The sequence below is a fragment of the Sapajus apella genome, unplaced genomic scaffold (genome assembly GCF_009761245.1).
Source record: "Sapajus apella isolate SASKATOON/1434 unplaced genomic scaffold, GSC_monkey_1.0 scaffold191, whole genome shotgun sequence".
NCBI lineage: Eukaryota > Metazoa > Chordata > Mammalia > Primates > Cebidae > Sapajus > Sapajus apella.
The window spans coordinates 44,487-71,128 of record NW_022437131.1 but is presented as its reverse complement, the minus strand read 5'-3'; the positions used below and the strand labels follow the sequence as shown (position 1 = coordinate 71,128).

General features: G+C 39.3%; 1 protein-coding gene across 2 annotated transcripts in view; it reads right to left on the bottom strand.

Moving 5' to 3' along the window:
- Nucleotides 1-26,642, bottom strand: part of RAB9B (RAB9B, member RAS oncogene family) — a 69,631-nt gene that overhangs the window by 24,400 nt on the left and 18,589 nt on the right. The window contains exons 2-5 of one of the 2 annotated variants that reach the window (XM_032269337.1): nucleotides 25,099-25,223; nucleotides 14,270-14,409; nucleotides 13,619-13,710; nucleotides 3,226-3,294 (exon numbers count right to left, since the gene is read on the bottom strand). The gene's annotated coding sequence lies outside the window, so the exon portion shown is untranslated. The remainder of the gene's footprint in view (nucleotides 1-3,225; nucleotides 3,295-13,618; nucleotides 13,711-14,269; nucleotides 14,410-25,098; nucleotides 25,224-26,642) is intronic. The other variant, XM_032269338.1, reaches the window with a different exon arrangement.

Here is a 26,642-nt window from a genome sequence, read left to right as displayed (position 1 = left end):
CGTGATCCACCCGCCTCGGCCTCCCAAAGTGCTGGGATTACAGGCGTGAGCCACTGCGCCCGGCCCTGTATTTTTATATTCTACAGCTTTCATCAGATTCTCAAAGGAGTTGATGACCAGAAAGTCATAATCATTCACTGAAGGGTCCTTCTCTGGGATTTAGGTCAGCCAGCAGTCCTGAAGTGCCCTAATTGGAATATAACTGCATAACTTAGTTGAAGCAATTATTTCCTGAGAGCTTTTCTTGGTGCTATGAACAGATGTGCTTGAGCCTCCCCTGGCTTTGGGGCACCTTTTTAGTATTATATAACTTACCTATATCCTACTTAGTCATGCTTTGCTGCCATGACTTACGTGGACCTGATATTGCCCATTACTATGATGGTTGTTTCCTGCCTCATCCTGGATCCTGACTAGATCTGTGGCCGTATCACTATCATGCTGATGTCACTAGCTCAACCTTTTTCTGACTATTCTGTCAGGACACTTCAGTCGTCCTAGATTGATGGATTAGGAGAATTATTACGTCATTGACAAAAAATATATATAAAGCAGGAGTGGAGTGAGAACTGCTTCAAAAGAAGTTGCTGGGCAGCCAGGCGTGGTGGTTCACGCCTATAATCCCAGCACTTTGGGAGGCTGAGGTGGGTAAATGATGAGGTCAAGAGATCGAGATCATCCTGGTCAACATGGTTAAACCCCGTCTCTACTAAAAGTACAAAAAAATTAGCTGGGCATGGTGGCACATGCTTATAGTCCCAGCTACTAGGGAGGCTGAGGCAGGAGAATTGCTTGAACCCAGGAGGTGGAGGTTGTGGTGAGCCGAGATCGGGCCATTGCACTCCAGCCTGGTAACAAGAGCTAAACTCCGTTTCAAAAAAAAAAAAAAAAGTTGCTGAGTTTCTTTGTAGATGTATTAAATGAAGGTGAGACATATGAGTAGAAACCACCAGCAGATGCTGAGTCATTTATGTCTACTGCCTGGCCCTGTGAAAGCCTGAGTTTGTGCGCACTGAATGCTTGGGAAAACCCCAGTTAGGGGGCTGGAGGAGAAAGGATTGCTTGAAGAAGATCAAGAAGAAAAAGTTATATAGGTGAGATCCTAAAAAAGGAGACACTGCAATAAATCTTGGATAAGAGTCCTAAAAGTAATGGGATAAGAGCATGAGTGAAACAATTAGATTTGGATAAGAGGATGAAAGTTTCCAGTATCTAATTAGATACAGAGACTTGGAGTTCCAAAGATGCCTAGCTCATCACTGTTATTTGACAATCTCATGGTATATTAAAAGAAAATAATAAAAACATGTCAAAACATGGTCTTAACATTGTGAGATGTTTAAAATGTTTATATTTAACATACCAACACTTCTATCACCATCAAAAGTTCCACATTATGTAATATATTTACAAAATAAAATATTTTAATGTAACCAGTAATATTCTTTATTGTCTATGGTTTAGTAATAAGACACAAGTTTAAAGTTGTCTAATGTCATTTTCTTTAATCTTGCCAGTTTATGTCTGGAGTTAGGACTATACTTTCTGAATGTACAGTCTTTCTGAAAAAAATATTAAAAGTTAAACAGAGGTCTTCAAGAACATGACACTGATCAAAATGGGTTTTCCTGTTTTAGAGATGTGAGGCTTCTGAAATAGTAGGAATAAAAGGGATGAGCGAATGAGTATGCTAGTCTTTTTTTTCAGATATATGATTTATGAACACAGTATATAGATTTTTTAGATCTTAGAGGAAGCTTAAAACATGGTAATCAAAGCTAAATCTGATAATTCAGATTCTCATTTTATTACAGACAAGGAAACTCAGAGAACTTCTATAAATTTATGTTACTAGCTTAGACTCAAGATGAGAAATCAAGTCCTCTTCAGAGTTTTCCAAACTTGCCTGATCATATGAATCACTTGGGAGCCTTGTGAAATATGGATAAAACAAATTCTATCCATCCTGATGTACTAAATCATAATTTTGAGGCTTGGTGCCTGGGAATTCGTATTTTAACAAGGTTCCACAGCAACATGAGTGTGGTAATTTTGAGGGACATTGTATCTGGTTTACAACTCACTCATCTTTCCATCTTGACACTTGCCCCTCACAATTGCCACAATTTATGGCATTTTAAAGATCAAAAATATTCACATTTTATAAAATTAATTAGGCAGAGGGTTTTGAATAGTGAATGAAGGCAAAGTTGTGGACTTAGCCTTAATCATCCAATTTACCCTAATTTATGTTCAATTTGAAACACTTCAACTTTCAGTCTGTGTCAAATTATTCTGAGGCTGATTTTCATAAGAGTTCTTTTTAGCATGGCATTGGGTTTCTTGAAATCTGAGGATCTCTGGGCTGCAGTTAACCCAGTGTATGCTCAAGAACCTCTTCTTGGAGAATGTAAACATTCCATTATTCAGTCACCTTTGAAAAAAGACCACTTTCACCAAAGTAGAGACTCATAATTCTCATTTTATAGATGACAAAATGGACACCCAAAGAAGCTAACTGATTTACCCAAGTTCATATAGCTGTATTGTGGCAGGGCCAAAGAACAAACCTGTTCATTTATCTTGTGTTGATTGAGCACCAGCTTCTCCTGGGAAATACACTCACTGATGGGAATACAAAGGTGCAGAAGACTTGATCCCTGCCCCAAAGGAAGCCTGGGTCTTCAGATTGCTGAGTCAGACAGCCTGAAGATGCTGGGCCATCACTAATGTCACTTGAACTTCATCAGAGCAAGTAGCTTTTAATTTTGAATCCCATATTTATTAAAACAGTCCTTGGGACTGTTGCAGGAGAAAGAGACATTGCAAACTGTTATCCTAGAGACTTGCTTTGCTTGGTCTGATTATCCTTACATATTTTTAAATTGTCTGTTAAAAATTAGGAAAGCTGACTTTTTAAAAATCTAGATTTCTGGATTATCTTAAAAAAAAAAAACCACCAAAAACCTCAAGATCTGTCCTTACTGGACCAGTGTTCCTTTGCTGTGATAATTCTTTAAAGGTAAAGCACTATTGCTTACTTTATTTGGGCTGGTGCTAGCCAATTCAACATAGTTCCTAACCAGCACCTTTTACTCACTCCTACTGCCTACCCAATTCCTAAATTATTTAAGTTTGTTAAGCCTGGCAACTAACTTCTGGGGCCACCAGTTATTGTCTGAACCATGCTTGACGGCAGATGGCAGCAGTAAGCTGCGTTATTACCATTTCTCTTCCAAGTTGGAAGGATGCACTACAACACCAATCAGCTCCAGGGATTTTTCTTCTATTCCTCTGAAAACAAAACAAAAAACCCAAGGTCATCAGGTTTTAGTTGAGTCATATTTTGACAATGTTATGAAAAAGAGATTTAGTGTTAGTAGTGAGAAAAAGCCCTTTGTGTGCAATACGAATCTACCAGGAAAAAAAGCTGGCTGGCTCCCAGGAAGAAGAGTCCTGAAGCTGAGAGATAGCAAAAGTTGGCTTGCAGCCATTAGTTGGGGAGTCTCTTTCTCATGCCACATAATAAAAATTAACTCAGATGAGTCATAGACCTAAATGTAAGAGCTAAAACTTTAAAACCTTTAGAAAAAAAATAGGAATAAATATTTGTGACCTTGGATTAGAAAATAGTTTCTTAGATATAACACAAAAGCACAACAAAAGAAAAAAAATATAGGACATCAAAATATAAGACTTTTGTGTTTTAACGTACATCATCAAGAAAAAGACAGCCTCCAGAATAGGAGAAAATGTCTGCAAATAATTGATTTCATAAAGGACTTGTATACAAAATATATAAAGAACTCTTATAACTGAACAATAAAAAGAAGACTGCCCCAATTAAAAATGGTTAAAAGATCTGAATAGACATTTCTCCAAAGTATACAAAAAGCTAATAAGCATATAAAAAGATGTTCAACATCATTTGTCAACAAAGGAATGCAAATCAAACAATAATGAGATACCACTTCACTCCCCGTGGTTAAGGATGGCTATTTAGGATGGCTAAAATACAGACAATAACAAGTGCTGACAGTGATGTGAAGAGAACCTTCATAACTGCTCATGGAATAATAAATGGAACAACTGCTTTGGAAAACGGTTTGGCAATTTCTCAAAATGAATTATCCAGTAATTCCATTCCTTGTTACACAGCCAAGAGAAATGAAAACATGTACACACAAAAGAGTTGTACATGGAGATTAATAGCAGCTTTATTAACAATAGCCAAAAGATGAAAAAAACATGTCTATCAATTGGTGAATGGTTAAACAAAATGTGGTAAACAGTGCCACCTTATCTGTGATTTTGCTCTCTATGGCTGCAGTTACCTGTGTAAACGTCAGTCTGAATATATTCAATGGAAAATTCTAGAAATAAGCAATTCATACATTTTAAATTGCATGTTATTCTGAGTGTAATGAAATCTGGTGTCATCTCATTCTATACTGCCATGGCTCCAAAATGCAAGATTAGTGATGCTGATTCAGATATGCCAAAGAGAATCCATCAAGTGCCTCTTTTAACTGAAAAGGTAAAAGGTATCATTGACTTGATACAGAAAGAAAAAAGTTGTATGCTGAGATTGCTAAGATTTATGAGAAGAATGAATCTTCTATCTGTGAAATTGTGAAGAAGGAAGAAGAAATTTGTGCTAGTTTTGCTGTCATACCTCAAACTGCAAAAGTTATGGCCACAGTGTCTGTTAAGTGCTTAAAGTGGAAAAGGTATTAAATTTGTGGGTAGAAGACATCAATAGAAAAATGTTCTGACTGATGGCAATTGGGTTTGGTACTATTGAGGTTTCAGGCATCCACTTGGAGGCTTGGAACATATTCCCTCCAGATAAGAAAAGTCTACTGTGTATCCATACAATGGAATATTATTCAGCCAGAAAAAGAATGAAATTCTGATACATGCTACAACATGAATCAACTTTGAAAACATTAAAATAAGTAAAGGAAGCCAGTCAGAAAATAATTCTATTGATAGGAAATGTCCAGAATAGGCAATTATGACTGCCACCAAGATGGCCAAATAGGAACAACTACGGAGCGCAGTTCCCAGCTACAGTGACACGGAAGGTGAGTGATCTCCACGTTTCCAACCGAGGCACCAGGTTCATCTCAATGGGACTGGTTGGACAGTGGGTGCAGTCCAAGGAGGGCAAACCGAGGCAGGGTGGGGTGCTGCCTCACCCAGGAAGTGCAATGGGCCAAAGGACCCACCCTACCCAACGGAGGACATTGGGGACTTTTCTGGCCCCTCTAGCACTCTGGTTCAAATACTGCACTTCTCCCACTGTCTTTACAGCCCACAGACCAGGAGATTCCTGCCGTGCCTGCAAGTGCCATGGGTATCCAGCACAAATCTGGGCAACTGTTTCAGCTGGCGCTTCAGGTTTCCAGCACAAATCTGGGTGGCCATTTTAACTGGTGCCTGGAATGCCTGTGAGACAGAGCCACCCATTCCCCTGAAGAAAAAGGGGGCTGCAGGCAGGGAGCCAAGTGACCTGGCTCTGTGAGTCCCACCCCCACAAAGACCAGCAAACTGAAACCCACTGGCTTGAGAGTTATGCAGCCAGCACAGCAGTTTGACCTGGGATGTTTGAGCTCGGTGGGGGGAAGCACATCTGCCATTACCGAGGCAGTCCACCATTACTGAGGCAGTCTGCCATTACTGAGGCATTCTGCCATTACCGAGGCAGTCTGCCATTAGGATGGCAGTTCTAACCTTACCTGTGTAAACAAAATCACAAGGAAGTTTAAACAGCATCTGGGCAGAGCCCTGTGGCAGCTCAGCAACGCATCTACAGGCAGACTGTGACTAGACTCCCTCCTTGCTGTGCAGGGCATCTCTGAAAAAAGGCAGCATCCTGTCAGGGACTTATAAATAAAGCCCCACCTTCCTGGGATAGAGCACCTGGGAAAAGGGGCGGGTGTGAGTTCCACTGGACCAGACTTAAACGTCCCTGCCCAGCAGCTCTGAAGGGAGCAATGGAGCTCTGAACTCAGCACTTGAGCTCTGATAAGGGACAGGCTGCCTCCTCAAGCAGCTCCCTGACCCCTGTATATCCAAAGAGACACCTTATACAGGAGAGCTCTGGCTGACATCTGGTGGGTACCCTTCTGGTACAAAGCTACCAGAGGAAGGAACATGCAGCAATCCTTGTTGTTCTGCAGCCCCTGTGAGTGATTCCCAGGTAAGCAGGGCCTGGACTGGACCTCCAGCAGTCCTGCAGCAGAGGGGCCTGACTGTTAGAAGGAAAACTAAAAAACAGAAATAAATGGCTTCAACATCAACAGAAAGGATGTCCACTCAGAGATCTCATCCAAAAGTCACCAACTTCAAAGACCAAAGATAGATAAATCCATGAAGATGGGAAGAAACCAGCACAAAAAGGATTATATTACCAAAGCCAGTATGCCTCTTCTCCTCCAAGGGATCACAACTCCTCACCAGCAAGGGAACAAAACCGGACAGAGAATGAGTTTGATGAACTGACAGAAGCAGGCTTCAGAAGGTGGGTAATAACAAACTTCTTTGAGCTAAAGGAACATGTTCTAACCCAACACAAAGAAACTAAGAACTTTGAATAAAGGTTAGACGAAATGCCGTCTAGAATAGCTGTGGGCGACAGAAGATCCGCTGGGGAGTCTTGGCCAGCAAGAGGGTCCCGACCTGAAAGAGGGGGTGCACAGAAATAAAGAGAGACAGAAAAGCTGGGGTCTGGAGGACTGAAAAGGCAATGCCTAAACAGCGAATTTATTTTTGTCCAGGGTCTCAATATATACCTTAAGATCAAAGGTGTTTACACAATCAACAATAAGAGGAATGGAAATTTACAAAATATAGGATCACGAAAACAATCTTAAGCATGACATTCAAGGATCATAAAAGTGGGCAGGTGGTATGCTTTATCTGTTTTTACCAAAACACACTTGTGAATAACAATACCTAAGGGTCACAAGCTAAGCCATAAAGTCATTATCTAGGGTTCAAGGCAGTCATGTGGATAAGGTAAAACTTCTTGAAAAGTAAAGTCGTAAAGGTCATGCAGAGGCCTAGTGGAGACATAATGTCTGACAAAACCACACGACCCTTGCCCAAGCGTCATTGCAGTCAGAAGTAGAAACTTTTGCAACATCAGTCATTTCTTAGTTCCTTCTTTCCCATAGCTTGACTGCCTCCAGCAGGAAACTGTGTTTGGGCTCAAGCTCACTGTCTGGTGAGACCCACACATTAGGGGGCCTTACACGGGAGCGACCCCCACAAATAGCCGGCTTAGAGAAGAACATACACGACTTGATGGAGCTGAAAAACACAGCATGAGAACTTTGTGAAGCATACACAACTTTCAATAGCTGAATCAATCAAGCAGAAGAAAGGATATCAGAGACTGAAGATCAACTCAATGAAATAAAACAATAAGGCAAGATTAAAGAAAAAAATGGTGAAAAGAAAAGAACAAAGTCTCCAAGAAATCTGGGATTATGTGAAAAGACCTAACCTACATTTGATTGTTGTGCCTGAATGTGACGAGGAGAATGAATCCAAGCTGTAAAACACTCTTCAGGAAAGTATCTAGGAGAACTTCCCCAATCTAGCAAGGCAGGACAACATTAAAATACAGGAAATACAGAGAACACCACAAAGATATTCTTCAAGAAGAGCAACCCCAAGGCACATGATCATCAGATTCACCAGGGTTGAAATAAATGAAAAAATGCTAAGGGCAGCCAGAGAGAAAGGTCAGTTTACCCACAAAAGGAAGCCCATCAGACTTACAGTGGATCTCTTGGCAGAAATCCTACAAGCCAGAAGAGAGTGGGGACCAATACTGAACATCCTTAAAAAAAGAACTTTTAACCTAGAATTTCATATCCAGCCAAACTAAGCTTCATAAGTGAAGGAGAAATAAAATCTTTTATGAGCAAGCAATTGCAGAGAGATTTCGTCACCACCAGGCCTGCTTTACAAGAGCTCCTGAAAAAGGCACTAAACATGGAAAGGAACAACTAGTACCAGTCACTGTTAAACGTATCAAATGGTAAAGTGCATCGATGCAATGAAGAAACTGCGTCAACTAACAGGCAAAACAACCACCTTGTATCAAAATGGCAGGATCAGATTCACACATAACAATATTAACCTTAAATGTAAATGGACTAAATGCCCCAATCAAAAGACACAGACTGACAAATTGGATACAAAGTCAAGACCCATCAGTGTGCTGTATTCAGAAGACCCATCTCATGTACAAAGACACATACAGACTCAAAATAAAGGGATGGAGGAAGATTTACCAAGCAAATGGAGAGCAAAAAAAGCAGGAATTGCAATCCTAGTCTCTGATAAAATGGACTTTAAACCAACAAAGATCAAAAGAAGCAAAGAAGGGCATTACATGATGGTAAAAGGATTAATGCAACAAGAAGAGCTAACTATCCTACATATATATGCACCCAATACAGGAGCACCCAGATACATAAAGTAAGTTCTTAACGACTTACAAAGAGACTTAGACTCCCCAGTGGGATGTCTAATATTTAACACCCCACTGTCAATATTAGACAGGTTAACAAGACAGAAAATTAACAAGGATACCCAGGACTTGAAGGCAGATCTGGACCAAGTGAACCTAATATACATCTACAGAACTCTCCACCCCAAATCCACAGAATATACATTCTTCTCAGCACCATATTGCACTTGCTCTAAAATTGACCACATAATTGGAAGTAAATCACTCCTCAGCAAATGCAGAAGAACAGAAATCATAACAACCAGTCTCTCAGACCAGAGTGCAATCAAATTAGAACTCAGGATTAAGAAACTCACTCAAAACCACACAACTACATGGAAACTAAATAACCTGCTCCTGAATGACTACTGGATAAATATTGAAAGGAAGGCAGAAATAAAGATGTTCTTCAAAACCAATGAGAATGAAGACACAATGTGCCAGAATCTCTGGGCCACATTTAAAGCAGTGTCTAGAGGGAAATTTATAGCACTAAATGCTCACATGAGAAGCAAGGAAAGATATAAAATCAACACCCTATCATCACAATTAAAAAAGCTAGAGGAGCAAGATCAAACAGAATCAAAATCTAGCAGAAGACAAGAAATAATTAAAATCAGAGCAGAACTGAAGAGATAGACACAAAAAAAACTTCAAAAAATCAATAAATCCAAGAGCTATTTTTTTGAAAAGATCAACAAAATAGACTGCTAGCTAGACTAATAAAAACGAAAAGAGAGAAGAATCGAACAGTTGCAACAAAAAATGATAAGGAGGATATCACCACCGATCCCATAGAAGTACAAACTACCATCAGAGATTATTACAAACAACTCTATGCACATAAACGAGTAAATCTAGAAAAAATAGATAAATTCCTGGACACTTACACCTTCTGAAGTCTAAACCAGGAAGAAGTTAAATCCCTAAATGGAGCAATAACAAGGTTTGAAGTTGAGGCAGCTATTAATAGCCTACCAACCAAAAAAAGTCCAGGTCCAAATGGGTTCACAGCTGAATTCTACCAGAGATACAAAGAGGAGCTGATACCATTCCTTCTGAATCTATTCCAAACAATATTAAAAGAGGGGACTCCTCCCTAACTCATTTTATGAGACCAACATCATCCTGATACCAAAACCTGGCAGAGACACAACAAAAAAAGAAAATTTCAGGCCAATATCCATGATGAACATCAATGCAAAAATCTTCAATAAAATACTGGCAAACTGAATGCGACAGCACATCAAAAAGCTTATCCATCACGATCAAGTCGGCTTCATCCCGGGGATACAAGGCTGCTTCAACATATGTAAATCTATCAACATAGTCCATCACATAAACAGAACTAAAGACAAAAACCACATGATTATCTCAATGGATGCAGAGAAGGCCTTTGACAGAATTCAACAGTGCTTTAGGCCAAAAACTGTTAATAAACTAGGTATTGATGGAATGTATCTCAAAATAATGAGAGCTATTTATGACAAACCCACAGCCAATATGATACAGAATGGGCAAAAACTGGAAGCATTCCCTTTGAAAACTGGCACCACACAAGGGTGCCCTCTCTCACCATTCTTCTTCAACATAGTATTGGAAGTTCTAGCCAGAGCAATCAGGCAAGAAAAAGAAAAAGAAATAAAGGGATATTCAATTAGGAAAAGAGGAAGTAAAATGGTCTCTATTTGCAGATGACATGACTGTATATTTAGAAGACCCCGTTGTCTCAGCCCAAAATTTCCTTAAGATGATAAACAACTTTAGCAAAGTCTCAGGATACAAAATCAATGTGCAAATATCAGAAGCATTCCTATACAGCAATAACAGACGAACAGAGAGCCAAATCATCAGCAAACTCCCATTTACAATTGCTACAAAGAGAATAAAATACCTAGGTATACAACTAACAAAGGACGTGAAGGGTCTCTTCAAGGAGAAGTACAAACTACTGCTCAAGGAAATAAGAGAGGACACAAACAGATGGAAAAACTTTCCATGCTCATGGTTAGGAAGAATCAATATTGTGAAAATGGCCATACTGCCCAAAGTAATTTATAGAGTCAATGCTATGTTCATCAAGCTACGATTGACCTCCTTCACAGAACTGAAAAAAACACCTTAAACTTCATATGGAACCAAAAAAGAGCCTGTATAGTCAAGACAATCCTAAGCAAAAAAAAAAAAAAAAGGCTGGAGGCCTCATGCTATCTGACTTCAAACTATACTATAAGGCTACAGTAATCAAAACAGCATGGTACTGGTACCAAAACAGAGATATATACCAATGGAACAGAATAGAGGCCTCAGAAGTAATGCCACACACCTACAACCATCTGATCTTTTCAAACCTGACAAAAACAAGCAATGGGGAAAGGATTCCCTATTTAATAAATGGTGTTGGAAAAACTGATTAGCCATGTGCAGAAAGCTAAAACTGGGCCCCTTCCTTACACATTATACAAAAATTAACTCCAGATGGATTAAAGATTTAAACGTAAGACCTAACACCATGAAAACCCTAGAAGAAAAACCTAGGCAATACATTCAGGACACAGACATAGGAAAGGACTTTATGACTAAAACACCAAAAGCAATGACAACAAAAGCCAAAATAGACAAATGGGATCTAATTAAACTTAAGAGCTTCTGCACAGCAAAAGAAACAATCATTAGAGTGAACTGGCAACCAACAGAATGGGAAAAAAATCTTTGCAATCTACCCATCTGACAAAGGGCTAATATCCAGAATCTACAAAGAACTAAAACAAATATACAAGAAAAAAAAACTTCATCAAAAAGTGGGCAAAAGATATGAACAGATGCTTTTCAAAAGAAGACATTTATGTGGCTAACAAACATATGAAAAAATGCTCATCATCATTGGTCATTAGAGAAGTGCAAATCAAAACCACATTGAGATATCATCTCATGCCAGTTAGAATGCTGATTATTAAAAAATCTGGAGACAACAGATGCTGGAGAGGATGCGGAGAAATAGGAATGCTTTTGCACTGTTGGTGGGAGTGTAAATTAGTTCAATCATTGTGGAAAACAGTGTGGTGATTTCTCAAGGATCTAGAAATAGAGGTGCCATTTGACCCAGCAATCTTGTTACTGGGTACATACCCAAAGGATTGCAAATCGTTCTATTATATAAAGACGATTTATAGATTCAATGCACATGTATGTTTATTGCAGCACTGTTTACAATAGCAAAGACTTGGAACCAACCCAAATGCCCATTAATGATAGACTGGATAAAGAAAATATGGCACATATACACCATGGAATACTACGCAGCCATAAAAAGGGATGAGTTCATGTTATTTACAGGGACATGGATGATTCTGGAAAACATCATTCTCAGCAAAGTGACAGAAGAACAGAAAACGAAACACCACATCTTCTCACTCATAAGTGGGTGTTGAAAAATGAGAAAACATGAACACAGGGAGGGAAACATCACACACTGAGGTCTGTTGGGGGATGGGGGGCTAGGGGGGTATAGCAGGAGTTGGGGAGATTGGGGAGGGATAACATTGGGAGAAATACTGAACGTAGGTGATGGGGGGATGGAGGCAGCAAACCACCGTGGCACATTTATACCTCTGTATCAGTCCTGCAAGATCTGCACATTTACCCCAGAACTTAAAGTAAAATTTAAAAAAATATGTTCTATATAGGGCCAAAAACTAGATTCGTGGTTTCCAGGGGCTGCAAGAAGAAATTGGAATGACTCCTAATGGATTTTTTTTTTTCAGGTGAGTGGTGAAAATATTCTGAAATTAGAGTCAGTGAATATACTAATGGCAACTGAATTATATACTTTTAAAGACTGAATTTTATGGTATGTGAATACAGTTATTGATATGTAAGTATTTTCTAAAAAGGCAATGAGATATTAGTCCCTTGCAGTGCTTCAGGATCAACGGTAAAACAAAACAGTTTTTTGACACTGAGGAAACATAGTTCAGTTTGGGTGAATTTTAGGTGAATGGATGTGGGTTAAAGCAGCTGTGACTGTGGCCCAGAACCCCTTCTCTAGCTTTTGGAGGACAATAAACTGAGGGAGAGGGCAAATGGCAGCAATGAAAAGTGGAGAGGTAAGAGAGAAGGAGACTAAAGAGAGAGAGGCATAGCCTGGGATAGAAGCTACCTCACTCTTAATGAAGGGAATAGTTGAGGTCATAAAGATTCCTTACGTCTCTGTGAGAGATCAGAAACTGGCCTGATAATGATTTCCTTCCAACAGGGACAGAGCATAAAAAAGTATGAGTTTCAGCAAGGGAAGGGATAGGCAGGTCTTAGTATTAAGGCTTGCCTGAGCAGAATTTTCTTCATTCATGCTAAATCCACTAAGTACACATGCATGCACATACCCACACACTGCAGACAGACAGACAGAGAGAGAGAGAGAGAGAGAAAGAAAGAAAGATTTGGTGTAATGTTTCATGGTGGTCAAATTAATCACTTGTTGGAGAAAATGATGGCATAACTCTCAGCAGGCTGCAGCAAAGTTAAACCTAAAACATCAAGACTCAATCACCCAGGCTGCAAACCCCGTTGTCGGATGGCCCTCTTCCTTCTCTTGGGCTCCCATCCCCATCTAGATAGTCATCACGGTTTGTTGGTTTGTTTTTTTCTCATCTAATGTACCTCAGATGTGTCCCTTTATTTTCAATCCTTTTAGGACTCTATCAGACCAGGTGCTCATCAATTCACGCCTGAAAAGCAACACAAACTAACTAATGGGTAGAAAGTAAAAGTGTTAGTTTAAGAGCTAAATAACTATTCATTCCATCTTAGGTGAAGAATCTGTGTTTGTTTTAAACACCTTAATGGGTCATTTTGATTGCTCAGAGATTGTCCTTGGGGCATGGTTGGAATAAGCCTAGAGCTAAACTGCTCGCCTTGAGAAATTAGCAGTCATGGTTTGGTCTGGGGATTTGTAATCTGAGAGAAAGTATGGAGAAAATCAAAAAAGAAAGAATGAGAATTGAGCAACATCAGGGAAACTCAAGCCCTAGTATAATGCCTAAGGCACTTTTAAGGTTAGAGATGCCCACTATTTAATTTCAAGTTGTTTACCATTTCATTGCAAGTCCAGTCATCCCTTGATATTGTAGGGGATTGGTTTCAGGTCCTTCTGTGGATATCAAAATCTGTAGATGCTCAAGTCCCTGATATAAAATGGCATAATATTAGTATATTACCTATGCACATCTTCTTGTATACTTTAGTGCTCACCTCTAGATGATTCACAATACCTAATACAATGTAGTTAAAATGTAAATAGTTTTTATACTGTATTGTTTAGGGAATAATTACAAGAAAAAGTCTGTACATGCTGAATACAAAGGTAATATTTTTGAATATTTTTGATCTGCAATCAATTCATGAACAACAGAATCCACAAGTATGGAAGACTGACTGTACTTTGTCCTTCTGTAAAATCTGTGCATACACAGTTACTCGTAGTAAATGGGGAAGTGGAAGAAACAAGGAGTGGGAGGCTGACACTGCAAAAATGGACTCACATACCCAGAAGGCATGAGAAGGTAATAAGAACATGATGGAAGTAGAAACTCACAGATAGAAGTAATCAACAGAAATATAAGCATCAAGCCTTCCCCAGAATCTCCTAAATTCTAAAGGGTATGATGACCTTAGCAAGCCAGAAGGCTTGGGGCCAGGCAGGGCCTAAAATCTCAATCACCGCATTAATTATCAGATACTTACCTATTGCTCTTCCACTTTTGTTCTTCATCCTTCTCCATATTTTTCCTCATGCTTTGTGCCCCGGGAAACTGACATCATTAATGATCTTTCTTATAGCCTGACTTCCTGTGTTCCACCTTTAAGAAGTCCTGGCAGGAGATCTGTGAGAGGAAGGTGAATGAGGTCAGGGTGTTTATTCACTCAGCTCACTCCCTTCAGGGTCTCTGTGGGATGGCTAAATTCACAGTACTCAATTGATGACTCACTCGGTATCTCCCCCTCCCATCAACTAACTTTGCCCACTTCCTCTCCTCCCTCCTATAGGACTAGGAGTAGTAATAACCTCACCATTATTCATCTGGGGTCCTCTACTAACCCTTGTGATTTTCTTACACTCTACCCACATCTTTCATAATAGTCCTTTTATTATAATTTCCTAAATTGTCTAATATGAATGTGCCATCTGTTTTTTGCTACCACCCTAATACACTCATTAGCCTTCAAATCCATTATTAATTTGTTAATTATGACCACAACCTTATGAGGTAGATATTGCTATTAACCCTATCTTACAGATTTGCAAAAATGAGACAAAGAGAGTTTAAGTAACATGCCCAAGGACCTTCTGACTCTAGAGCTTTGGCTTCAATACACTATATGGGTTTGTTTCCTTTTTTTTCCACTCTGGTTGTTCCCCTGCATCCAGATTCCAAGCAATCTGATACACTTTGACCAGTTTATTCTTCCTAAAACATTCATCCAAGCCTCTCTAGGATCTGGCTCCTGTCTATTTTTATCTCCCCCTGCTTCTTCACTGTACAAGTCTTCCAGACAAGCTAAACTGAGCTATTCAGTTTTCCCTGAACGCACCTTATTAGTCCTACCTCATTCTTATACTCATAAGGTGCCCCAATCCTGGATTTCCTTCCTCACCTCAATACCATATTCTTCTCTGCTGTTTCCAAATTTTCCTTTTACTTTGTGGTCCAGCTGAAATCTTCCTTCCTCCATAGAGTCTGACTAATCTTATTCTGCTACTTTCTAGTAAGTGACCTTCAGCAAGTCATGCTAATCTCTCTGAGTCTCAGAGTCTTTGAGTGTTAAATTCATATCAATTGTTGGTCCACTGATCTCAAAATACGGATATTTACTGATCTCAAAATGGCCACCTAACCTAGGGACTCTTCTCTTCAACAAGTTGTTTAAGTTTTCACATTGTTTCCTTGTGTTAAATATCTGCATATCTTTTTATGATTGCATAATATATGAACCCCTTTCCAATTTGAGGGACTTGTCCATTGCATACATCTTGATGGAAGAAAAGGCCCTGCCTCTCACTACAGAGGCCAAGAGGAGCCAAACATTCCTACTCCCTGCTCCCAACAGATAGGATACAGGCACATGACCTACGTTCAGCCACGTGACCTAGGTGTTTAGCTCCTTCCCAGGACTTTGAATATGGAGGAAGTGGATACAGGGGCAATTGGAAATTTCTCACTAGCCATAGTTTCACCATCCTCCCCAGGCTATAGCACGATTTAGTATTAATAGTTTGAGAACTTTAGTGTGCAACAGAAACTCCTTGGCATGATGTACAGGTGTGGGGGTGGGGGTACGGGGAGTGTTTTTGTTAAAATACAGTTTCGTGTGCCCTGCATTGACCTGCTAAATCAGGATCCCTGGGAGAGGGGCATAAGAATATTTTTCACAAACTCCTAAGAGTCTTGATGATGATGATACCCACTGAAGTTTGAAGACCACAGCTCTAGGAGATCTGTAGATAATATGTTATTTGAGCCATACTCATGCTTTCCTTCTTTACCTGTAGCCATTCAGTATCTCTCATTATCTGCTTCTACAGAAGATTAGATCTACTTTCTCTTCAGAGTCTTTTGCTTTATTTTTTCTCTAAGAATACTCTTTACATAACAACCCCCTCAACATACATTAAATACCCTTCCCCCCACACACACATCCTGCTCTGACATGGTCAGAGGTAAACAGGGCTTACATGCCATCAATCATTCCTCTTATTTCTAATTCCTCTAAGAGCAGGAATTTTCTCAGCTTACATAAACCTCTTCCAAGTTTCCAGTCTTGTAAGAATTTAATTTACATTCTTGCCATAGCGTAATTGGAAATGATGACAACTTTCAGTGCACTTTGCAAAAGTTTCGTTATTTTTTTCACATAAATCCTATCAATTTTATGGGCATCTTTAATTTTTTGGTTTAGTGTGAACTGGGTTGATGGTATGAATTTATCTCAATCAGTGCTTCCAATCCTTTATCATACTAATATTAACCACCTGGTTTCATAGGTCATTCTGATTACATCTCTTTCCCAAGGCATTTGAAAATCTCTCCCCAGTGTCTGATCTTTCTTTATATACTGGAGAAAGACATTACTGTCTCTGCCATAGATATTTTCAGGGGCACTTACATTCTTCATAAATTGGATCTTTTATCACTTCGAATAGAAAACCATATTCAGGTGTCTTCTTGCCACACCTCATGTCTTTTTGACATTTTTATTACAATCTTGGGTAAGTTAAAAATTAACATGGGTCTCTGTTCCTACTCTAAAAGAAGATTGAAATTAAAGCTCTCTAAAGGACCTTCTAGATAGTTTATCCCTACAAAGCACTGGGTAGTTAGACATCAAAACTCAGCACTGGGAAGCAAATAAGAACGTTTCAGCAAACCAAAGCATCCTTGAATGTTATAGAGCAAGGCTTATAAAACTTGCCTCATACCAAGGATATGTTTAGAAGATTGCTTTTTAAATGATGATTCTCTGCACTCCCCCATGCACATAGATTCTAATTCAGCAGGTCTGGGATCAAGACTGGAAATTTACATTTTTAAACAAGGGCACCAAGCAATTCTTATAAACAGGTAAGTTTAGGAGACACTACTAAAAGAATAGAATTTGCTGCAGAGTTCTGTTTATAAGCTTTATTTTTTATTGAAGTATGACATACATACAAATTGCATTTTTACGAAGTGAACATACCTGTGTAATCAACACCAATCAAGAAAAAGAACAGTACCAGCACCCTAGAAGTTCCCCAATGTGCCCATGCGCCTTAACTACTTCATCTAATAGTTGCCACAATCCTCATTTCTTCCATCCAAGTATTAACCAGGCCCAACCCTGCTTAACTTCTGAGATCAGAGGAGACTGGGCACATTCAGGGTGGTTCAGGGTGGTATGGCCATAGACAACACAATCCTCATTTCTAAAGTGTTGATTGGTTTTGGCTGTTTTTGGACTTTCTGTAAATGGAATAAAATACCATGTACTCTTTTGTGTTTGATTTCTTTCACTTACTGTAATTTTTGTGAGATTTGTGTTCCTCCCTGAATGACAGTTGGTTATTCTTATTGCTATTTTATTGTGTGAATATACTACCATTAATTTATCCATTCTATTGTTGAATTGTTTCAATTTTTGGGTTACCATGAATAATATGACTATAACCTTTCTTGTACATGTCTCTTGGTGCACAAATCCACTCATTTCTTTTAGGTATATACTCAGGAATGGAATTGCTGGGTCACTGGATATGTGCATTCTTAGCTTTAGTAGATATTGCCAAACAGTTACTCAAAGTGGTTTTACCAATTTTCACTCCCTTGTGCAGTGTATGAGAGTTCCAGTTTTCCCACCTCCTTGCCAACACATGGTTTTGTCAGTCTTTGATTTTAGGTATTTTATTGAATGTGTAGTGGTATCTACTCATAGATTTAATTTGCATTTCCTTGATGACTAATGAAGTTGTTACTCCAGGGTTTTAAGACCTAAAGAAAACTAGCTCAGATAACAGCATGATAAGCATGCCATTAATCAAATTTTGTTTTCCTGACAGTTAGTAGAGTATATGCCACACATGAGGTGTTACATAAATATTTGTTGGATGAGTGTCCAATGAATAAAAATAAAGGAAAGGATGTTTAACTACTGCTTATAGCTCTTCAGTTGCCTTCACCAAGCCTTCAGAGCTTTGTTGAAGGGAACAGTTGTGGAAAACCATTATTTGATGATGTAAATGATCACAGCTCTTCAACAATTCAGAGTTATTTATATGAAGGAGGCTAGGCTTTAAGGTAAGTTATTAATAATTAAAAGGCCAGATTGGATAGTGAAGGATCAGTTGAGAATTACAGTGGAGAATTAATAAGTAGGGACTAAAATGTAACCTTCTTGTTTACATTTATTTAAATTGTTCCATGTACTGTGTATATTTCATATATATAATTAGAGCCTAGTGAATACCAGTATTTTAGTCATTTTCAACAGATATTTATTGAACACCTACTAGATACCAGACATTGTGTTAAATCATGGTAAAATGGAAAGGGTATAGGCTTTGGACATCAGTACACCTGGGTTTGAATTCCTGATATTCTGTAAGTTATTTGGCCTCTCATAGACTTAACTTCCTGATTTATAAAACAGAATTGTAATGCTTATCATGCAGGTTGTTGTGAGGATTAAATAAAGGAAAGCATGTAAACTGCCCAGTACATGAAAGGCACATAATACCTTAGTTTTCTACAGCACTTATCAGAGTGTGATTTATAGTATAATAGTATGCATTCTTCCTTCCCCTTCAGATTGTGAGTTCCTTAAGAGGAGGGAGAATCCCACTCATCTTTGTAGCTTTCAGGCCCTAACAGAGTGCTTGGCATGTACTAGAAATTAAATAAATATTTGCAGAATTAAAGATCCACTCCCGTCTTCTGTCCAGAAACTTATAAGCCAATAGGAGAGCTAAGAGATTCACATAAAATATAGTAGAAGGCAGAATGTAATGACTAGCATGTGAAAGGTACAAGCAAAGTGCTTTGGAGGTTGAGAAGAGAGAATCAAAAATGTCTGAATGTCTGACTGTGTAGATCAAAGAAAGCTTCATGGAGAGACCTTGAAGGATAAGTAGAATTTTTAATAGACAAATATAATAGGAAGGACATTTTAAGCAGAGGGATCACGGTTAGCAAAGATTATGAAGTATGTTAGAATAAAATATAAGCTTTTTATTTTAAAAGTTTTATATTTTCAGAAAAAATGCAAAGCTAGCACAGAGAGTTCCCACAGACTCTGCACCCAGTTTTCCCTATTTTAACATCTTACGCTAGTATGGTATATTTGTCACAATTAATGAACAAAATATTGATACATTATTTTGAAATAAAGTCCATACTTCATTCAGATTTTTATAGTTTTTATTTAATATTGTTTTGCTGTTCCAGGGCCTCATCCAAGAAACCAAAAAAACATTGAGTTGCCATGTCTAAATGTTGGGCTCCTCTTGACTGTTTTCTTTTAGGTTCCAGGGATCAAAGAGAAAATCTTCTTTGACTCTGTGGGTATTAAAGACAGTATGTGTCTCTCTTGGGCATTCTACTTGGTCCTTCATATTAGCTACCCTCCAAATCAGCATCCTTTGAGTGGGGCCCAAGCCAAAAGGCTGAATTGGAATCTTTTCATCAAGCTGTAACATGCTCTCTATCTCTGGGTCCTCACAACCCTAGTGACCCCTTTAAGCTATGTGGGGAACGCTCCCGTGTGAGGCCCCCTGAAAATGGGCCTCACAATACGGAGGGCTCGAGCCCAGACACAGTGTCTCCAGTTGAGGGAGTCAAGCTATCGGAAAGCAGGAACAGAGAAAGACTTAGGTTAAAGTTAAACTTGTGGGCAATTGCCAGATGGCCATGCAGTCATGAGATGCATTGTGTACGATAATTGAGTTTTCTACTAAGACATGTTTTACGTATGTGATAATTGAGTTTTCTACTAAGTCATGTTTTATGACTTCGCTGATATTCTCTAGAAGATAAATGACTTACCCTTAGATGAGATAGTGTGACCACCTGTTCTGGTTAATTAAATGACTTGCCCCTAGATGAGATAGTGTGACTACCTGTTCTGGTTAATTGTGTATCTGACCTTTCCATTGTTCTTACCCTATGATGTTGGTTTTTCTACTTTAAAGCTTTCTGTACCCTTTTGTCTCACGTAGACACATACCTAAAAAAGATATATATACTGACCCTGAGCACGAATAAAGTTGTTGGTAAAGCATATGCTTTTCAACCCTCCAGACCCCATCTGTCTGTCATTCTTTGTCTTCCGCGCACCCCCCTATCCAAGTTGGAACCCTCTTGCAGGTCGAGAGCTCCTGGCAGACGTGCTCCCAATAAAGCTACAAGTCTCTGTGACTGATTATTTTTCCAATCTGACCATCTGGGAAAGGGAGGCAACCTCTTACCTCTTGGAGATTTGAACTCACTGTTCCCCTGATAAAGCTACCTCGCATGCTTCTTTTGAAAAGTAGCTATTAGCTTGCTACTGGGCTCTTGTCAAAATTGAACACCTGACTCAAGGAGGCCTTGTGACTATCCTGACTGATATTTCCACTTTGGAGTGAGTCAACTTAGACTCAATGACTAATAAGGTAAGAAAAATTCAATAAGCCTCACTTTTCAAATGGAAAAGGTGAATTCAGGAATGCCGCCAGCCTAGCTCCAGCAGCATCATGGCTTTACATGACAGAATGACAGCTATCCCTGAGGGGGAAAACTTATCCCTCACTCTGCCATCTGAAGCAAAGCCACTGGTTCCATGGAACCCTCAATTCACATAACTTTCCCAAATTCCTGGGCCTGATTCACTTACCCTTACACTAATCTGAAACCAATAGTGTCCACTGGTCTGCGACAACTGTTAAACTTCAGCTTCTGCTATGCAGAGCTGAAAATGGACACTGTCACTCTGCTCAAAGGACAGAACTCAGGGTGGAGTCTTTTAAGAGTAGGGCTAGGAGAGTATGTAGCTTCTGGGCATAGTTGGAAGGCAAAAACGGATTTCGAGAGGGATCTGTCTGTCTCTAATTCTAGGGTTTCCAAGAGAAAAATAGAGATTTTTCTCAAAATGGGATCTGTGGTACCTTTTCTGTTTTCTCAAGGAGCCTTAGGCCATCAGAAGTTATCTTAGGGCCTTTCATGTATGTACCAAGAGTGGCAAGACAGAGTGGAGAAAAGCCATTCAGTCAACTGAGAAAAAAACCTTTTCCAGAAAAACAAGATTTATGAAGAAAAAACATAAAGGTCTTTTGAATATATCTATAGTTGATATCCACTTTTAATTGAGTGTTTTTTAAGAAATATTTCTTATTAATTAAAACTTTACAGATAATATAAACAGTAATTCTTATCATTTCTTCTATCAGTTTGTACAATTACCTGTTCATAATTATGTTCAAGTTCTCTAGTTTCTTCTGGGAGAAAGTGGCTCAGTTTAGGCAAGGGCAAGTTTTCAATTGGACTGTGGCTTTCTTCTTGTAATATAGTTTGATATTTGAGAAGGTGATTGTTAGAGAGACTTCTTTTAAAGTCCTGTTATATTGTGTGTGGTGTAAGTTATTCTTCTTAAGTTGGTGGCTTCTGGCACCAGTAAAGTCACCGTTGTAACTGTTTGGAGGCAGGTTGGCCATCTTTTAGTCATCAAGTCAAGTTTGTTGTTTAAATAGTCTACTGGTTGTTGAGCTGGATTTTGGTTTTAGTTAAAACTTTCTTTTCTGATATATAGAGATTAAATATCTTCTCTATTGGAAGACTGAGGGCTGATGTTTTAAGTAAGGCTTTTTTAACTGGTTAAGGTTTTCTGAGTTTTAGGGAGTGAGTTTTAGATGTCTGAAGGTTTATTTTTTTATGAGGTAGTATAAAGGGTGAGTTATTTCACCATACCCACATACCCATAGTTTGCAAAATCCAGTAATGTCTAAGAATCCCCTGAAATGTTTAAGAGTTTTTGGAAAGGGACAGGAGGAAATGGGCTTAATTTTTTTCTCACCTGGTGTTCTGGTCCATTCTGATAAGACTAGACCTAGGTATTTTACTGAAGTTTGACAGAGTTGAATTTTAGATTTTGAAACCCTATATTCTCTTTCAGTTAAGAAATGAAAAAGAGTTTCAGTGTTTTCTTGAGACATCTTTGGTTAGGGCACAGAGAAGAGTGTAATTTATATACTATAAAGTTTTAACTTGAGGGTGAGAAAGATCAGAGAGATTTTTCGACAGGGTCTGTTTCTGTAACTTCTTTATGATATGAGGGGTTGTTTGAGTAATAAATCTGTTCTTCACTGAAATTGTAGACAGGGAGCTGTGTTTTATTAAAGCTTTTCTCAGCCTTTCCATAAAGGCTGGGGGATTTTTATCTGGTTTTTGATTTAACATAGACAACTTAGAGTAATTATGATGTTTGGTTCTGGTTTTTTGTAAGTCTTTTAATATGTACATTAGAAAGTGTTTTGTTTTGTTTTTTTTTTTTTCATTTCATTTATTTATGGAATCACTAGGGCTGTAATTACGGTTTTCAAGGGGCACTGTTTCTCTTTCTATTGGGAATTCGGATCCTGTCTCTTTTTCACCTCTTTATCCTCTTGACTGGATTTTTTTTCGGACTTCTTATAGGAGACATGTTGTTCATCTCTGAATGTTTCTGTTGTCTGTAGGGTTGTCTGTTTCTCAGTAGTAGTTAGGGTTTGGCTTAGCAGTAGTATACTATCTCTCCATGTAAGATTGAACACTTGTGTTGGATTTTGGAAAGCCTTTATATATCTCTCATGGTTATCAGAGAACTTGTCTTGGTCCCCCTTTATTTGTCTAAGGTCCTGTAATGAGAAGGGAACTTGAACCTTAGCAGTACCACGTCTGCTGGGCATTTCTTGTAGAGATAACAGTGAATTTAGGGGTTTTGTGGGTGGCACAACTGGAGGAGCTGATGATATGATTATTGGGGACCCTGGAAAAGGGGGTCAGGGAGGGTACCTAGAAGTTGTATTTGTCTCTCTGACTTTGGGGAATTACCTTTTGTAGGCTTGTCTGATATGGCTGTTAAGAGGGCAGGGTTAATTTTACTATGCTTATAAAGATTTGGGTTGTCTTGCAGGGCAAATAAAGTTTGTATATAGGGAATCTTGGAACATTTGTCCACACGTCTGTAGAAAAGATCTAGTTGGATAGATCTAGTTTTCTGAGGCAGCCAGGTCTCCTGTCTGTCTTGTAGTTGGTAAGATGACCACGCCCTTGTATAATAGAATATATTTGTTTTTTTCTTCCGAGTCTCAGGGTCAAAGGAGTTCCAGTGTTTCAGAATGTACTCAAGAGGAGCATAGACTGTAGAAGGTTTGTTATACACCTAGCAAGATGAGGGAGACAAAGACATCCTGTAGTCTTCTCTTTCCCTTCCAAGTGACTTAGGGTGGAGAGAAAGAGAAAGGGCATCTTCCTTCTCCTCTTCCCTCCCTTGTCCTCTCGGTCTCAATAACCAACATAGGTTCCATCCATGGATGCAAGTGTGATCTTCACCCATGTATCTGGAGGACCTAACTGGCAGCACTAGTCATGTTCACCTGTGTAAGGACATAGTTTTCTGCCCTGCTGGTTTTCTAGACCCACTCAGCCCAAAAGGCTTCCAGGGTACCCCAGGGGCCTGGGAGAGATTATGTTGTAGTTGGATTTGGGCAAGAGTCTTTAATGGAGAGAGTGTCTTAATACTATCTCTGGCTTCCCCTGTTATGGTCCCAGTGAAACACTGGAGTTCCAGAGAATGGAACCAATTGACTTCTAAATGTAAAATCATTTTTTTTTTTGTTTAAATTACAATGCAGTTGGATGTAGAACAGGTGCCTCAAGAGAACACAAGGATTGAATAGCTGGCGTTTCTTTGACAGGGACAGTATAAGGGCTAAAATCTATGTTGCCAGGATGGCTTCCTCCCGGCTATTGAAAGTGGAATTTTGTTAACTACAAATAGGGCATGGGACCTGATCACTGACAGAAGGACGTAAGAGAGAAAAGAATTGGGGAACTTGAGGTTTGGGGCAAAGGGTTGACAAGGCTCCCCATGGAGAAAAATCCCATCCCTCTGGGTGGAGCTGTAAGGTCTGAAATGTTAGGTAAAAATTCTAACTAAATTATTATCAGGCAAAAGTTAAAAAGAGATATCTGGGGCTTGATAGGCTGTCTCCACAGTATGTCTCTCAGTAGAAGAAAATTAACTTGTTTCATAGAAAGTTTGTCTAGTTCTGTTGAACAATGTTGGCTATTCACATTGGAAAAGAAAAAGTTTAAATGAAGGTGGGATAACCATCCTGGGAGAAATAACCCCTCGTCTAACCCCATTAAATATTATCATTGGGAGATGAATAGGTCTCCAGATCCAGGTCTTGGAATTTCCTCATTTCAAGGAAACCACAGAGACAATAATTCATTGAATTGCATTTCTGATTACTAAGGCACTGGCTGACTTTACCCAACAGGACTATATCCCCAGGTTGTGAAAACACCCACATCATTGTATACAAAGAAGGGATAGGAAACATGATAGTTGAGAAAAGAAAGGAAGAAAATGCAATAGAAAAGTCTGGAAGTCCTGGCGCTAACACCTGATGGGATATCAAGGACTGGAGTTAGCCTAGAGGCCTTCAGGTAACACCAAGCTGTAGCCTTGGCTAGAAACTTTCAGTTGCCACAGGACCTCCTTCCAGTCCCATGTGACAGCCAGGCCCTGTGTGAAAGGAAACTGGATTGGAACATTTCCAACATTTCCAACACCTAAGAGCAATGGGGATTGACAAAGTTCTCTCCAACAAGTCTGTCCCCTGAGTCTTAAGGCTGGAAGCCACCCTATCAGTTTTTTAACTGGCTGACAGGGACCCGGTGTTTTCATTGTTTTGTTTTTTATTGAGAGAAGAGGCACTGGCTGACTTTTCTTGAGAGAAAAAAAACTGAGGACAAGCCTCCAAAACGAAAGTAAAGAGTTAAATGTCCACTCTTACTTACCCTTTAGATGAATCCCTTTCTTTCCCAGCAAATGCACCAAAATATGTTGCAGTCTTGTCATTGTATTAAAATATGTAGTAGTTTTTTGTTGTTTGAAATAGTTTCTGAAGTTTCGTGTCTCACATCTAAGAAAATTAAGGAGTGTGGACCAAGAGTCAGGTTGGAGTGAAAATTTAGTAGGTGAAAGAAATAAGTTCTCCATAGTGGAGGTGGGGGCATATGTGTTGTTCACTATGAGACTGGGGTCTGGGGTTTTTATGGATTGGGCAGGGAAAGGAATGTGTTTAGTCTGTGTGCTGTCTTGGAGAAAGTATGATTCAGTTTGGCCTGGAATCTTGGCCTGGGACCAATCATGAATTGAAGTAATGATTCACAGGAGCTACTCAGTTTGGCCCAGGACCTATCAGCAATTGAAGTGATGATTCATAGAGGCCAAGTTCACAGTTCAAAAAGGAAAGGAAAGTGTTTACTGGACCTCACCATGTTCATGCCCACAAAAAAAGAAGAAATATTTTCCCGGGAGCCTGTTGATTATATAAAGGACAGAGGCATTTCTATATCAGGCCCTATTTCTTTATCTGAGTGGGTTGGAAGTTTGTGTAAGTTTTTATCTGAATAGGCTGGAAGTTCTCCTACCTGTGTAGCTATGGGCATGTCTTTAAACACAACCACCTCCCCAACCTTCCCACTCACCACTGTCCCTCCCCTAGCCTCCCCCAACAGACCTCAGTGTGTGAGGCTCCCCTCCCTGTGTCCATGTGTTCTCATTGTTCAACACCCACTTATGAGTGAGAACGTGAAATGTTTGATTTTCTGTTCTTGTGTCAGTTTGCTGAGAATGATGGTTTCCAGATTCATCCATGTCCCTACAAAGAACATGTCCCTTGGAAGCTTGCTTAATTTATCTGAGACCTAGTTTCCTCATCTGTAAATTGAAATGGCCCACACTTACCTTAGCAGGATACAGAAAAATAACTTGGGGATTCTCTCTAACCCCACTCCGACAGTCCTTCAAGGAGACCCAGCTTCCATGAGGCCTGTTTTTAATTCTTACTGCAGAGAGGTGCTGGAATTTGCCAGCTCTCTGTGTATGCTGAGCAATTAAATGCTGCCTCTTAATCAAATGCGGATTGTATACTTATTTCTTTCCAGTGTTGGGAATACAAAGCAACACCAATGGGTTACATTTCATGAGAATTTACTAAATTTTGGGAATTGTATAGACATTTATTTTTTATTTTTATTCTTTTCTTGAGACAGGGTTCACTCTATCACCCAGGCTGGAGTACAGTGGCACAATCATGGCTTACTGCAGCCTCAAACTCCTGTGCTCAAGCAATCACCCTGCCTCAGTTTCCTGAGTAGCCATGACTACAAGTCTGCACTACCACATCTGGCTCCTTTTAAAAGACAGGGTCTTGCTAGGGTGCCCAGGCCAACCCTGAACTCCTGGGCTCAAGCAATCCTCCCACCTTGACCTCCAAAAGTGCTGGGATTATAGGGGTCAGCCACTTTTCAGCCTATACGCTTATTTTAATTTAACA